Genomic DNA, 13028 nt, shown 5'->3' with positions numbered 1-13028 from the left:
TGATTGTCAGTGAAGTGCTGATTTTTGTTCCCACCCAAAACTTCAGCTGGGCTGATAGAAGCCCCTCTTTAAGGGACTCAATCAAGGTCACGCACTGAGTCCATGGCATTTCTTCAGTTAGAATCTGGTTTCCATGCACCCTTCCAGTCCTTTGACTCCTGGGCCCTATGACTTCCCCTGCTGGCCAATAGCATTATGAGTACAATGCATGACTGGTAGTCAATAATTTCCAAGGGCTTTGATGATGTCACTCTGGCTACTCCTACTAAATTCCTCATATGTACATAAAAATGAGGTTTCCTATCCAGATATCCTGCTATGCAGTGGTAGCTGCAGGCTGAGATGTTTGACGGGGCACCATCATCTTTCCTATATGCCCAGGGTTCTTTAATGCTTCCCTCAATTAGGGGTGATCCTGCTCCATTGAATTCGGGGGAAGTTTGCCACTGGCTTTCAACAGGACTTCCTGTTAGACAGCTCAATATACAATGCAGTCCATCCTTGGATGAATCCTGCTTTGCAGAGCTCCCTAGTGGGTTAAGCCTAAAATCAGGATTAAGGTAAACTTTTTTTTAATTATGTTGACACTTTACATGCCTATGGAAGGGGCTCAGATGCTACAGCACTGGGTGGCCATATAAAATCTTAAGATATAAGTCCCCACCCCCAGAGCCTCTGAGTTCCTCACAAACATTAATGGATTTAACAAGAAATTGATGAGAAACTGAGGCACAGAGACTATATGGCTTGCCCAAGATAACACTGGGAGGCAACAGTAGATTAACTGAACCAAAATCTCCTGCATTTTAGTCTAGGGTCCTCCCATTTTACTTGAATTGCATTTCCCCTTGTGAGTTGGGGCAACCTCCCCCCATGCCCTGTAAGCAGAGCTGCTGGAGCCAGAACTATCATCTGAGCACAGGATCAATTTTCAGCAGAGGTCCAATAAGTGTCTCTTGATGGGGATTAAATGGGTTTTTGCTGGCGCATGTTGTGCTGCAGCTGGAACTTGCAGTGGCTCCAAAGAACACCAAGATCTGCACAAATTATCCACTTTCCGAAAAGAACATGCATGGCAAATGTCTTTTGATGTGGCTTTGAGCAATGCAGGAGCATGGTGTGAGACACACAGGCTGCCTTTTGGCCCCATTTCTATTGTTTATAAGTAGGAAGTTTCCATGATTACCACCCCATCATTCCTTAAATGAGTCTGATTTAATTACAGTCAGAGCTGTGCTAATCAATCCAAATTGACCTAACAAGAAAACCAGGGTAAACCCCAGACTTCCAGGTGAGAAAGGTGTGCTTGCAACGTCCTCCCAGTTATGAAAACTGCATGCACTCGAAAACCTCCCTTCTAGTAAATACTGAGATCCACTCTGATGGCAGGGTTTATTGGTACCTAGGCCTGGCCCTGCACATAACTGATTCTAGTGACCTAGCGGACCATAGACTTAATGATCCTATTAAGGTCCTATTCTCCCCTTTAGAGCCCCAGGGTCCTGGTAGCTTCCAGTGAAGTTGGTAGCCAATGCTTACATCCTGCAGGGGGCGGGCAGTCATTCCCCATGAATGTCCAATGCACATGAAAGCAAGGAGGCTTGTTATGGAATGGAGCTGGGCATGATGCTGATGCTGGTGCTGAGCAGGTTGCCACTGCTGCTCTCTCAAATGCTCCTGCCATGCCAGTGCTGGGACTCCCCAGAGAGGGTGACCAGATGTTCTGATTTTATAGGGACAGTCCCAATAGTCGGGGCTTTGTCTTATATAGGTGCCTATTACTCCCCCACCCCCTTCCCGATTTTTCACACTTGCCGTCTGGTTACCCTTTCCCCAGAGCCAGCCACTCATTCCCAGTTCTTCAGGAGCTTTCTGACAGTGGGAAACAGCATACACTTGGAACAGGGCTAAGTGTCCTGCTCTCGTTACCTATGTCTCTCAACTATAGCTCTGGATCGATCTTCTCAGGGGACTTGAATGATCCTTTTCACTGGTTTCCGAAGCTGCCTATGGGTTTGCACCCAACTCTGCCTAGAGACCTCTGCAATCCAAAGCAAAGCTCAGTTTAGGTTAGAAACCTAAATCACCGAGTTCTGCTTGGTTTTGACCCAAACTGTCACTTGCCCTAGAACTGAGTGAAACTCAGGCCAAGTTTGTTAAAAGGCTCATAAATGTGACCTGACTTTGGGCTTGTACCAGAATCAAGGTGAGTTTTGCCTGGTTTCAGGTTTCTTTAGACTTATTTTACAGTTTTAATCCCAAGATTGATTCAAACCATGGTCTCCTTAAGTGACACAGGACGATAGCCCCATAGCAGCCCTTGGAACCTATGTATGGCTGTTATGATTTCACTATTCTACTAGTCCACATGACTGTCAGGTCTAGGGCTCTGTCACATAATCTCTCTGCCTCAGTTTCCTTCCCCTTCTGTAAAACACAGTTAATGATATATACCTATCTCTTTGGAGTTCTGAATGCTAATTATGTTTCCAAAGCACTCTACAGGTATTAATGAAAGCGACCCACCCCTTTCCCATGTAGACAAGGGCTCCGAAATCTCCTTCTTCGGTTCCATCCCATTGTCCATAGAACACCTTGTGTTCTGAGACCAAGTGGAGCTCTATATAGACATCTGCAAAGCACCCATGCGTAACTGAGCCAGTTCCAGTGTCACCACACTTCCCAGCTCTGCTGCAGTGTGTTCACATGGCAATACTTGCCATCCCTTCTGCTTGGTAGGGAGGAGCATGGTGTAGCGTAGTGGTTAGAGCTGGAGCCAAGCTTCCTGGATTCCATTCCCAGCTTTGCCGTTTGCCATCAGCTTTCAGTGTTTAGCTTTGAATGCAGCTCTTGACCTTCTCTGTTGGTAGCAGTGTTATTTTATTATTTGTATTATCATAGTGCATAGGAACCAGTTGTGTGTCATTTTCCCTATGTGTAGATGGTGGAGCTGTTTCTTTCCAGGATTCATGCAGCATTGTGAAGCTGGATGGAACTGATGTTTCTGAAGCACTTAGAGGTTCTCGGCAGACAGATGCTATAGAAAAACAGATATTGTCATCAGCTGATGAGTAAATGTGAATGCTGAAGGTCTGCCACTGCTAACATCCCTCCCACCGCCAATTTTATTTATTTTTTTATTCAGCTGTGATTTAAAAGTTGATCTGTTCAGGGTCTCTGATATTCAGAAGTCTGCGCCACCTCCGAGTCAGACTAGATTACAGTAGTGAGTGTATACCAGTGAATGGAATCTCTCTCTGGGGATACATGCTTTCATTGTCCCAGTCACATTTTGGTATATGCCATAAGCCATGCGCTTTTATGAAAAACCATTTGCAAGATAAGTAAAGGAAAATGTAATCCCTGAGTGGAATGAAGGGTGCTTTGAAATGGATGGGGGATAATCCTTTTGTTGTCTGTTACAAATGCACTTTATTTCTGCATTATCTGAGCATGAGAATGCACTGTTCGCTTAGCCAACAAATCCAGCACAGTATCCTCTCCTCAAACCATTCAGCCCGAGTGGCACGCAGTGCTAGAGTCTCTGAACTCCCCATTGGTCAGTGGCTTACAAAGGGCACTCTTTGATTATCAAAATCCCACTGGTGGTGTTATTCCAGTGCATGCTGTGTGGTGTGAGACCTGATGGAAATGCTCAGGTTGAGGTTGTTCAAAGGAGTCTAGGGAATTAAGACACCAACCTTCTATTGATTTTTATGGAAAGAAGTGTGGGTAAATCCCCTAGGCTGCTTTGAAAATCACCTCCACAATCCCTGCCCCAAGAAGCTTACAGTCAGAACTGGGCAAACTAGTTGGTAGTGGACCATTTTATTCCTCACATTTAGCTCTTTTGGATTTCTGTTGTTGGTAAACTGTGTATGGACAGACCAATGATCTATCCAAGGAAATCCATGTTAGAGCTCCAGATACACATGCTCAAATTTTGCAGTTTGTGGACCTCTCCAGGAGGCATGTGACCAGCTGCCACCTATGATTCACAAAGCCTCTGATGTGCTGTTTTTGCCGTGTAACCCACCATAGAAGCACAGAGATCAAAGCCAGGGCATTCAGCACCAAAACCAAAGGCCTCTGCCACTTGAGCTATGTAAGTGGCAGGCTGTTACAGTTGTTGGAACTAGAAATGATCATATGCACTAAGCCAGTTTATGGAAAAAGAAGGGCTAAGGGTCATTCTGTGCACCATTTAGGAGTTGGAGATTAAGCATTGCCCAGTGTGAGAAGGGAAATAGTGGTTACTGCCAGCAAATGCAAAGCTCCCTAGGTGTTGCAAATATTGATATATAGGACTTGTAGGATGGATTCCTCTTGCTCTTGAGCAGCAAACCTGATTTCAGTATCATATTGTGGGATGCTGAAACATAAATATTACCAGCTGCTGCTCATACCTTCAGCCAGCGCTTCCAGTTTTAATTCGTCTGCCTCCACTCCTCTCTCCATGTAATGCCAATGGAAGGGTACAGTTCTCGCATTTCTGGAGACATAAATGAGGGAACTTCCAACATCTCCCAGCTCCCATGTGGAACATTGCACAGTTGGCTGCTTCATTGGCTACTGGAGGGAGGATACTGGGCTTGGTTGACCAATGGCCTGAGGCAATATGGCAAATCCTCTGTAATGCCCTCTCCCCAAAGACTGCGTTTTCCTGGTTAAATTACCAAGGAGGATTAGAGTTCTAGGGAGCAATGAGAAAATTTATTCACATAGGTCCAGTGCTGCCAGCACTACTCATGTTGGGTAATAATAATAGCTAGCTCTTTTCATCTGGAGATCTTAAAGCACTTTAAAGGAGCTGAGAAAGAGCTCAAGATCACCCAACAACAGAGTCAGAACTTGGGCCACCTGAGTCTGTCCAGTGTCCATATCAACTAGGCCCTGCTACCTCCTTAAAAAAAAAAAAAAGGCATTTACACACAAGCGATAGCTTCCTCTGTAGGCAGTGCCACTCATGCCAGTGGGACTGCTTTTAGGATTTGAATGTAAGCAAGGCTGGCAGAATCAGGGTCCTTAGAAATTAATATGACTGAATAGCAAAAATAAAATGTGAGAATTCCATGTATATTGGTTTGACTTTTAAAATCAGTTGTCTTCACTGAATCCCATCATCCAGCTCCTCATTCATAGGCAGGGAAACTGGAGGGAAATGAAATGTCTGTTTCTGACGTGGTGTAAAAAGTTCCATGTCTAGTATGATGCTGCACTGTCTTGTGAGGAGATTATGTCACATGCGATGTATAGACACAGGAGCTGCACTAAGCTGGTGATAAGCCAGTTGTTTTCCCACTTTTCCTATCTAGAACACAAAGGAAATTTAAGTTTTCAGCCTTCTGGAGGCTCATGCTGTTCTAATCTAAAACTAAACCTTTAGACAAGCACACTGTCCACCCGTGGCTTATCAGCAAGGGCTTATCACCTGGCCTCACTTCACTGGAGACTGCACCTCGGTGCAATTAATCTGGATGTTTAGGTTGCTCTCTTAGGCCACGCTGCATTCAGTAGCAATTGAAGCAAAGTGTCCACCGATAAGAGCTAATAACCACGAAGGGAAAACATGTGATGTTCCCATGCATATCAAATGTATTCATTAGCATCAAGGCTGTTACGCAGAATACCAAAATGACCTTGCAATCATTAGAAGCTTGAAATGTTATGAGTTAAGTTGAGAGGGACTCTCATTCCAATGGAAAACCTAATTAGAGTTACCTCTGCTAATTGCTATGTATTGCTGAGGTGTATAAAATAAATGCATGATTGATACCAGGTACCATCAAGACTAACCCTTGCCTCCATTTTTAAAAAGAATTGAAATTTATTAGGATAATGGGTGGTGGGAATTTATTTACCTTGGTGGGATTTTATTTTAATGCATCTGTTTGTGTGCACCTGACTCTTAAAGATATTTTCTGTGTCCGTAAGGTTCCCCAGTGTCCTTCATGTATATTAGACAATGAAGGGAAATTAGTAGAGTATTAAAGTCCGTTGACTGGCTAAAAACAGCTGTGATAGGATGGAGCAAAACACCAAAATAGTGGCAATTAGCAGACTTACCAAAGGACTAATTCACACACAAGTATAGCTTGGAATGAGGCTCTAGTTACTGATTTGGCATCAAATTGTCCACTTGTTCTTATCACCAATGATCGATTGTCTCGCAAAAACGTAAATGAGAGCAAAACATCAAGATCTGGGAATATTTGGGCATTGGTCATGAAATCCTTCAAGATGCCCAGTATCCTGTCTCTGATGCCAAAAGGGCATTCAGAGCTAAGGATCCTGATAAACTTCCTGTATGAACCAGCAGAGAACAAGTTTGATGGGGTGCCAGGTATTTGTTTTGTTGGCAGCTATGCTGACAAGAGATAACGGAGCCACTCTTCTGTGTATGTGGATAATTGATAACTGGTTTTACACAGAGAACAATTTTGTCTTCACCTCACCTTGCAAGTGAACAATGTTCTAAATATAACACCAGGCAGAGGCTTGAGATGGAGAAAAAGTGAGAGAACAGGCATGATGGGAAGGGAGCTAGATGCATGATAGAGCTACTGGAAAGGTGTATGTAATACACTGGGCACCATGCCTCCCTGTACTGAATATTCAAGTAAAGGTAAGGCATTTACAAACAAGTAAAAGCAAAAATGAATACAATCCAAGACAATAGCTCCCTATCAGAAGCAACAAACACTCAGGCTATAAATATGGCAAGCAGTGATATATAAATGCTTTTACTCGTCTATTTGTTGCACCCTCCCCTTCCCAACTGTTTTGTCTATTGCAATAACCAGGGATGGGAAAAATTGAACTGCTAATAATTAAAATTAAATCTTTGTTTTATGCTGTCTCAAGCCCTAGGAAGTCATTATCAGAGCTGGGTGTTGATATTTTGATATTCCAGATTACATTTTTTTGATATCTGGAGAGAAGTTACAAAGCAAGGAAGGACGGCAAGCACAGTGATTTTATAATGGTTCATTCTAATATGCAGTATCGTGGGAATCATCGTAGATATTTCCACAGTGGCTTCGGTGCGCTTCAAACACATGCACTGTTAAATGCGGAAACTAGATGCTGAATTAATGAAGGTAGCTTCAAAGGACCCTCCCCCCTTCCTTAAGCCGGAGATCTGACGGCAATCTCCAAGTGGGTGACATGCTTTTGAAAATTATGCAGAGCAAACAATAAACCTCATTAAATAAAGTCAGCAAAAGCAACTCGAAAATCCAATAGGGAGGAGTTAGAGGTACAAGATGATTATAAAGGCAGAAATGGACATACAGGCTTGCCAGCTGTGGGATTTTTAACAGGTTCCAAGGGAGGCAGGGTGAGGAAATGTGTGTGGACCACATGAGGAGCTGGGAGTAGAATCTAGTTCTCATGATTTCCAACCACAAGGCTATGAGTGCACTCCCTCTCCCTTAGGGACCTGTCTGAGCACCCCAAGTCTTGTGCGGATGTCCACGATGATGCTTCCCCATGCCCACAGAGTCATAGCGAGGCCAGAAGAGATCACCAGATCTTCCAGGCTGATCTCCTACATATCACAGGCCACTAACTGCACCCTCTTACCCCTGTATTGAGCCCAATAACCAGCATTAGACTGAAGTATTAAAGCCCTCAGGACATGCCACAGGAAGAGAACAATGCAAATGGCCGGGAAAGGGTTAGGTGAGATATTCCCAGCTGATCCTAGCAAGTGACCCACAGCCCACATTGCAGAGGAAGTGAAAAAACCCAAGGAACCCACCAAACTGGCCTGAGGAAAAATTCCTTCCCAACCCCAAATAAGGTGATCTGTTTGATGCTGAGCATGCGTGCCCGACCCACCAGCAAAGCCACATTGTAGGTTTGCCCTCTGCATTGCCAGGTGAACTCTGAGGATCCTACCCTCTAGCTCAGTCCCTCAGGGTATGTCTATGCAGCATTTTGAAGCGAGCGGGAGGGAGCCTCCCAGTGCACCCCTCTCCCTAGACTTCAGCGTCTGAACTCCAGTTCGAGCCACAACTTCAGAGTGCTTCCGTACAGGTATTCTTAGAGCGCTGGTGCAAGCACTGTTAGCCCAAGTCTGTTGACTCCGGCTGGGAGGCTTACACCTGCTCGCTCCAAAATGCTGTATAAACATATCCCCAAAGCCCTACAGACCCCATCCAGTGCCCAATATGGTGCTGGTGTCTAGATGCTCTGGTGTCCGGCACTCCTTTGTCCAGTGGTACATTAGTAGCTCCACCAGCAAAGACACACTAGGTGGGATTCTTTCTGGAACCCATCAATGTCTTCCTAAACAGCTGTCCTGGTGTAACTGTGGTGCTACCTCTCACCCTTCCAGCCAACCAGCACAAACCTTTCAGAGCTATTCGTGCCCTGGCCTTGTCTGGCTGCCCTGTGCGCTGAATGCTGTGCCTCTGTAGTGTTCCCATCTGCCCCGGCTTTAAGACATAGCAATGGAGACCCCAGCTCAGAGCAGCTCTAGACCACTCCGTTCTCCCAAATGAACCCCCGTCCCTCTTTTTAATTACCCCTCTTTTTTAACTCTATCGTTTTAAATGCCGAGCTGGCTTGTTCCTGCTCCTGGCCTGTTCCTAAAACAAGGACAAATTGGTTAATCCATCTGATATTTGCTTGAGATTGCCATTTGGGTTCATTTTAAACTAATTTTATTCCTCACGTCGCCGCAATTTATGCAGCAAATGCAATTATTGGAGATGAACGCCTGCCACAGCTGAAGGCTAAAAGTGCCACTTCCTTGGATGCACAGGGAACAGAGAGCAAGGGAATAGAGAGGGGGAGATGAAGGGAAAAAAAAGAATTATTTGAAAAATAATCTGTCGCTACAATACTTCTCTGAGCTGATGCACACACCTTCATAAAAAAGTAATTTAATTTTCCCAGTGCAGCGCAAAAGGGAGATCTAATTACCCACTTTTAAATTGCTTTCTTAATTTCTCAAAAAGTGCCTGTTTGTTTGTTCCTTTTCCTGAGCCCCGCTTGCGGGCTTCAATGGAATCCACCTCCATACGCAGGTCAGCAATGAAGCCACTTAGGAACATGCTCCTTTTTGATATCTGGTGTTAAAGCCCCTAATTTGCTGCGTGGCTCTTTTGTCCATTCTAATGGCACTCCCTAGCCAAGCGCGGCTGAGAGCGTAACCGTGGGCTGAGTACGCTCTCCACTTGATCGCAGGGAAGGCAGAGCCGTGTTGATACATGAAGAAGCAACCCTGAACTCAAATCAAACTCACACAGAATGTTTGATGAGGTTTGGAAGAGTTTGTTTACCTCCCTACTTTATTTTTTCTCCTTTGCTGCATTTTTAGGCTCCATTCAGGATAAACTGGCTCTTTTCAAGACAGGCCCTGAAACTGACAAAGAACAGTAAGCCTCCATAGAGGAACTGGTGTAGGGTCTGTCTACATAGTAGTTCAGAGGTGCAATTGCAGCATGTGTAGACATTCCCAAATTAGCCTGGATCTACCTAGATCACTAAAAACAGCAACGACGCCGAGGCAGCACTGAGTAGCACTCCTGAACACTAGCACAGCCGGGACCCTTGGCGCACGCTCCAGCAGCTCTGGCTTCACTGCTACTTTTAGCAAACTAGGTAGATTAAAGTCCACACATGCTGCAATCACCCCTCCTAATTGGTGTGTCAGCAGACTCTCAGAATCTCAAAAGAGATTCAGTGGCATAACAAGGCCCCATAGGACTGTGGTGCAAAAATAGGTTAGGGGCCCAATGCCAAAATCTAAAATTTTGCTTAGTCCCAACATGCCGATTCCCCATCTACCTCACCATGCCCTAACATCCCCCATTCCCTCCACAGCACCCACAGTGCACCCCACCCTCCCCCAGCATTTCCTACTCACCCCAGCCCCTCACCCCGCCAAACCCAACACTCCCTGCTCACCCGATGGTCCTCCAACTACTTGCCCCCGCAGCCTGGGGACATTCCTAGCCACTCACTGAACCCCCACCCCCCGCTCAGCACTCTGTTCCTGGCCCAAACTAGGGCAGCTTCTCCCAATCCTGGCTGCCTAGTGCCTTCGCCCAACCCATCGCCAGCCCTGAACTCACACAGCACAGGCCAAATCCGAGTGATCATTGGTGCTGTGAATCCATATGCCAAGTTGCAGTGCTACTCACTCAAGTTTGGCGTGGCCATGCCCCCATCTTGACAGAGGGGTAGCTGGGCCAAACCTGACTGGCATAACAACCCCCACGTGCCCGGTTGCAACGCCACTCATCACTCATATTTGGCCCATGTTTCTGACGGAGGGGCCAAATTGGCAAGAGTGGCATTGCGAGCCAGGGCACCACATGAAGTGCTGTAGCACGCACCGTCTGGGTGGGCTCTGTAAACCTCAGAAGTCCTGGCGCAGCTGCAGCATTTGCACCATTGCAGCCACGCCACTTAGATGCATAGAGTCGCAAAAAGAAACTGCCTTTGGGCAAAGTTTCTGGGGTATTTGCATTACACCCAAACTTGTTCTCCCACCACTGGAGCTAAAACCAAATAGACCTGCCTAAGGTTTTGGGGAAAGCTAGCAGCCAAAGCTGCAGCAAGGACACATGCCTGTGTCTTCTGGTTTTGAGCATATTCCATTGTGCCTCCTTCCCTGCCTCATACATTCTTAAATGCGCTTCCCCAAAATTCAGCTAACAAGACAGGCGTGTCTTCTGGACTTCAAATGATGTATGCGCACACTCTCTCTAATATTTATAGAATAAATGCTAAGTTGTACTTCAGTAATTATCATGAGTTTCTGAAAATCAGATTTCAAACGTTGGAGATGACATGACACCCTCAATTATTTAGTGGTAACTGTTTTTGAGCTGCCGGGTGCAATTTGTCAGTGTGAGACATGCAGAGGAATCCTAACTAGCTCAGCATTGTTGTCCATACCTTTGTTTTCCCTGGTGTGTTCTCTTCTATATTTAGCATCCGCAGCATTGCGTCCTGTCTTAGCTCCGAGTGCACCCCCACCCTTTGCTCCACCCTACCTGGGGGTGTGACTAGCAAATGGTCTTTGTGCAGAAAACAATGAGAACTCTTGTTGCTGGTGGTCTTCTCCACCTTGGCTGTGTTTAGTCTGAGTTGTGTTCCCACAGTGCCTAGCGCCCAAACAAAGACAGGGTCCTTTGCTTACAGTCTAACTTGGTGAGAGCCCATACTGCTGTACGGTATAATTTGTAAAATGTAAAAAACCAAACAAATGGCTGAGAATTTAAAAATTAGAGGGTAACAGATGGCCAATCCCAGTGATGAGTGAACCTGGTAATAGTCTGAACAAAGAGCTCTCTACCCTGCTTTTAGCTGTTTCTGTCATGTCACGCTGACTCACCAGACATTCTAGGCTTCCAAGTGATACACAGAGTGACAGTCCTGGAAAATTTGTGGTGGTTTGCCCAGGTGGTAAATGAGGGAAGGGTGCTGTAATGGGGGGCTGCATGTATGTGTGGTTATTGTGCATGTGGGTTGTGTTTGTTTGTGCGAGTGGCACTTGGACTAATTCACCATCTGTGCAGACTTACTCCTACAATGAAATTGGTGTACGCAAATTATGTGTAGAGTAAGCGTGGTGATTGGTTGAGTGACCTTTGATGTCATAGTGTTCTAGCACTCTTGATATGGCATAAATAGTATCATAGAGTGCAAGGCTGGAAGGGACCACCGGATCAATGAGTGTGACCTCCTGTATGTCCACAGGCCACAGCACTAACCGAGCAACTGTAAGTTAGGCCAAAGTAGTACAGCCCACGAATGCCTTACTTAGCTGTGCACTATATGGTTGTAATCTGTAAAGTCAAAATGGCAGAGAAGTTAAAAACTGGATGGTAACAGATGCCAAATCCCAGTGATGATTCAGCCTGGTGACACTGAACAAAAAGAGCTCGCAACCATGCTTGTAGCTGTTTCCATTGTGACTCACTGACTCAGCAGACATCCTAGGCTCCAGGCGACTGTCCAGACATCTTATTATGCAGACTAGAGGCTTAGAGACATGAAGCAACTTGCCTGAGGCCACTCAGCAAGTCAGTGGTAGAGCTGGGACTAGTCCCCACATCTCCTGGCTCCCAGTGCGATGCCCTATCCACTTGTCTCCATAGTGTCCATCTGTGTATTCCTAACTAGTGGATAGGGAAGTGTGATTAGCATCACCCCACCCTCCTTCCACCATGTTAAATTCACTCTTTCATCATGGTTTTTGTCTCTGGGCCAAAGAGCCCACGCTTGCCTCTGAAAGACGTAGGGATTTCCCATCCCAAAGAAGGTCAGTGGCTAGGTAGAAAAGAAGCATCTGTCCTTTTTCCCAGCTGTGTGCTCCCTGTTATCTATTGTTAAAGAAGTGCCTATGGATCTGACGTGTAGACTGGAACCCCACTGTGGTAGGTGCTGTACAAACACATAACAAAAAGACAGTCCTTGGACTCCCTGGCCCAGAGCGTCTTTATTTTCCTCTCACTCCTCTGTAACTGTCTTCCTTAGTTTTGTGTGTTTCTCTCCATGTTTACACTTAACATGAAAGCTTGGAGGAGAGCTTAGGCTGCCTCCTGTCCTGACACTGTTCACGTCAGTCCGGTTGAACCCACGGTCAGGACCCCAGTGCTGCAGAGAATACTGCAGCATAACACTTGTGCGTGACACAGTTGAGGTTCATGGTGGCCAAACTTTGTGTCAATAACCAGACCCTGCATGTTGTGAGGTGCATTTACCTCCTGCGTGAAACCTTCCCGACTCAGGGCCTGTTGCTCTCCACACACAGTAAAGGGGTTTAAGTCCTCTCCAGTTAATCAGCTGCAATTCCATACTGTTCTTGACATGTCCCAAGACTCTAGCCAGCACAGGTCATAGCTAGCTAATCTGGGAGCTGGAAAGGTGCAGCCAACTGCAGGGTCTGTGTCCAAAAGCCTCAAAAAAGAATCCCCTTTAGATGCATCATAACAGAGTCCTGTAACTTCTCTAGCAAGAGCGGAGCTACAATGGTGAGTGCTGTTGGCCAGGTGAGTCAGACGCCA

General features: G+C 45.8%; 1 protein-coding gene across 3 annotated transcripts in view; it reads left to right on the top strand.

The window, feature by feature from the left end:
• KIRREL3 (kirre like nephrin family adhesion molecule 3) overlaps positions 1-13028 on the top strand; it is a 727383-nt gene that overhangs the window by 93934 nt on the left and 620421 nt on the right. The window lies entirely within an intron of this gene.

The sequence above is a fragment of the Chelonia mydas genome, chromosome 22 (genome assembly GCF_015237465.2).
Source record: "Chelonia mydas isolate rCheMyd1 chromosome 22, rCheMyd1.pri.v2, whole genome shotgun sequence".
Taxonomy (NCBI): domain Eukaryota; kingdom Metazoa; phylum Chordata; order Testudines; family Cheloniidae; genus Chelonia; species Chelonia mydas.
The sequence above is the reverse complement of the archived record's forward strand: the minus strand, read 5'-3'. Positions and strand labels throughout refer to the sequence as shown.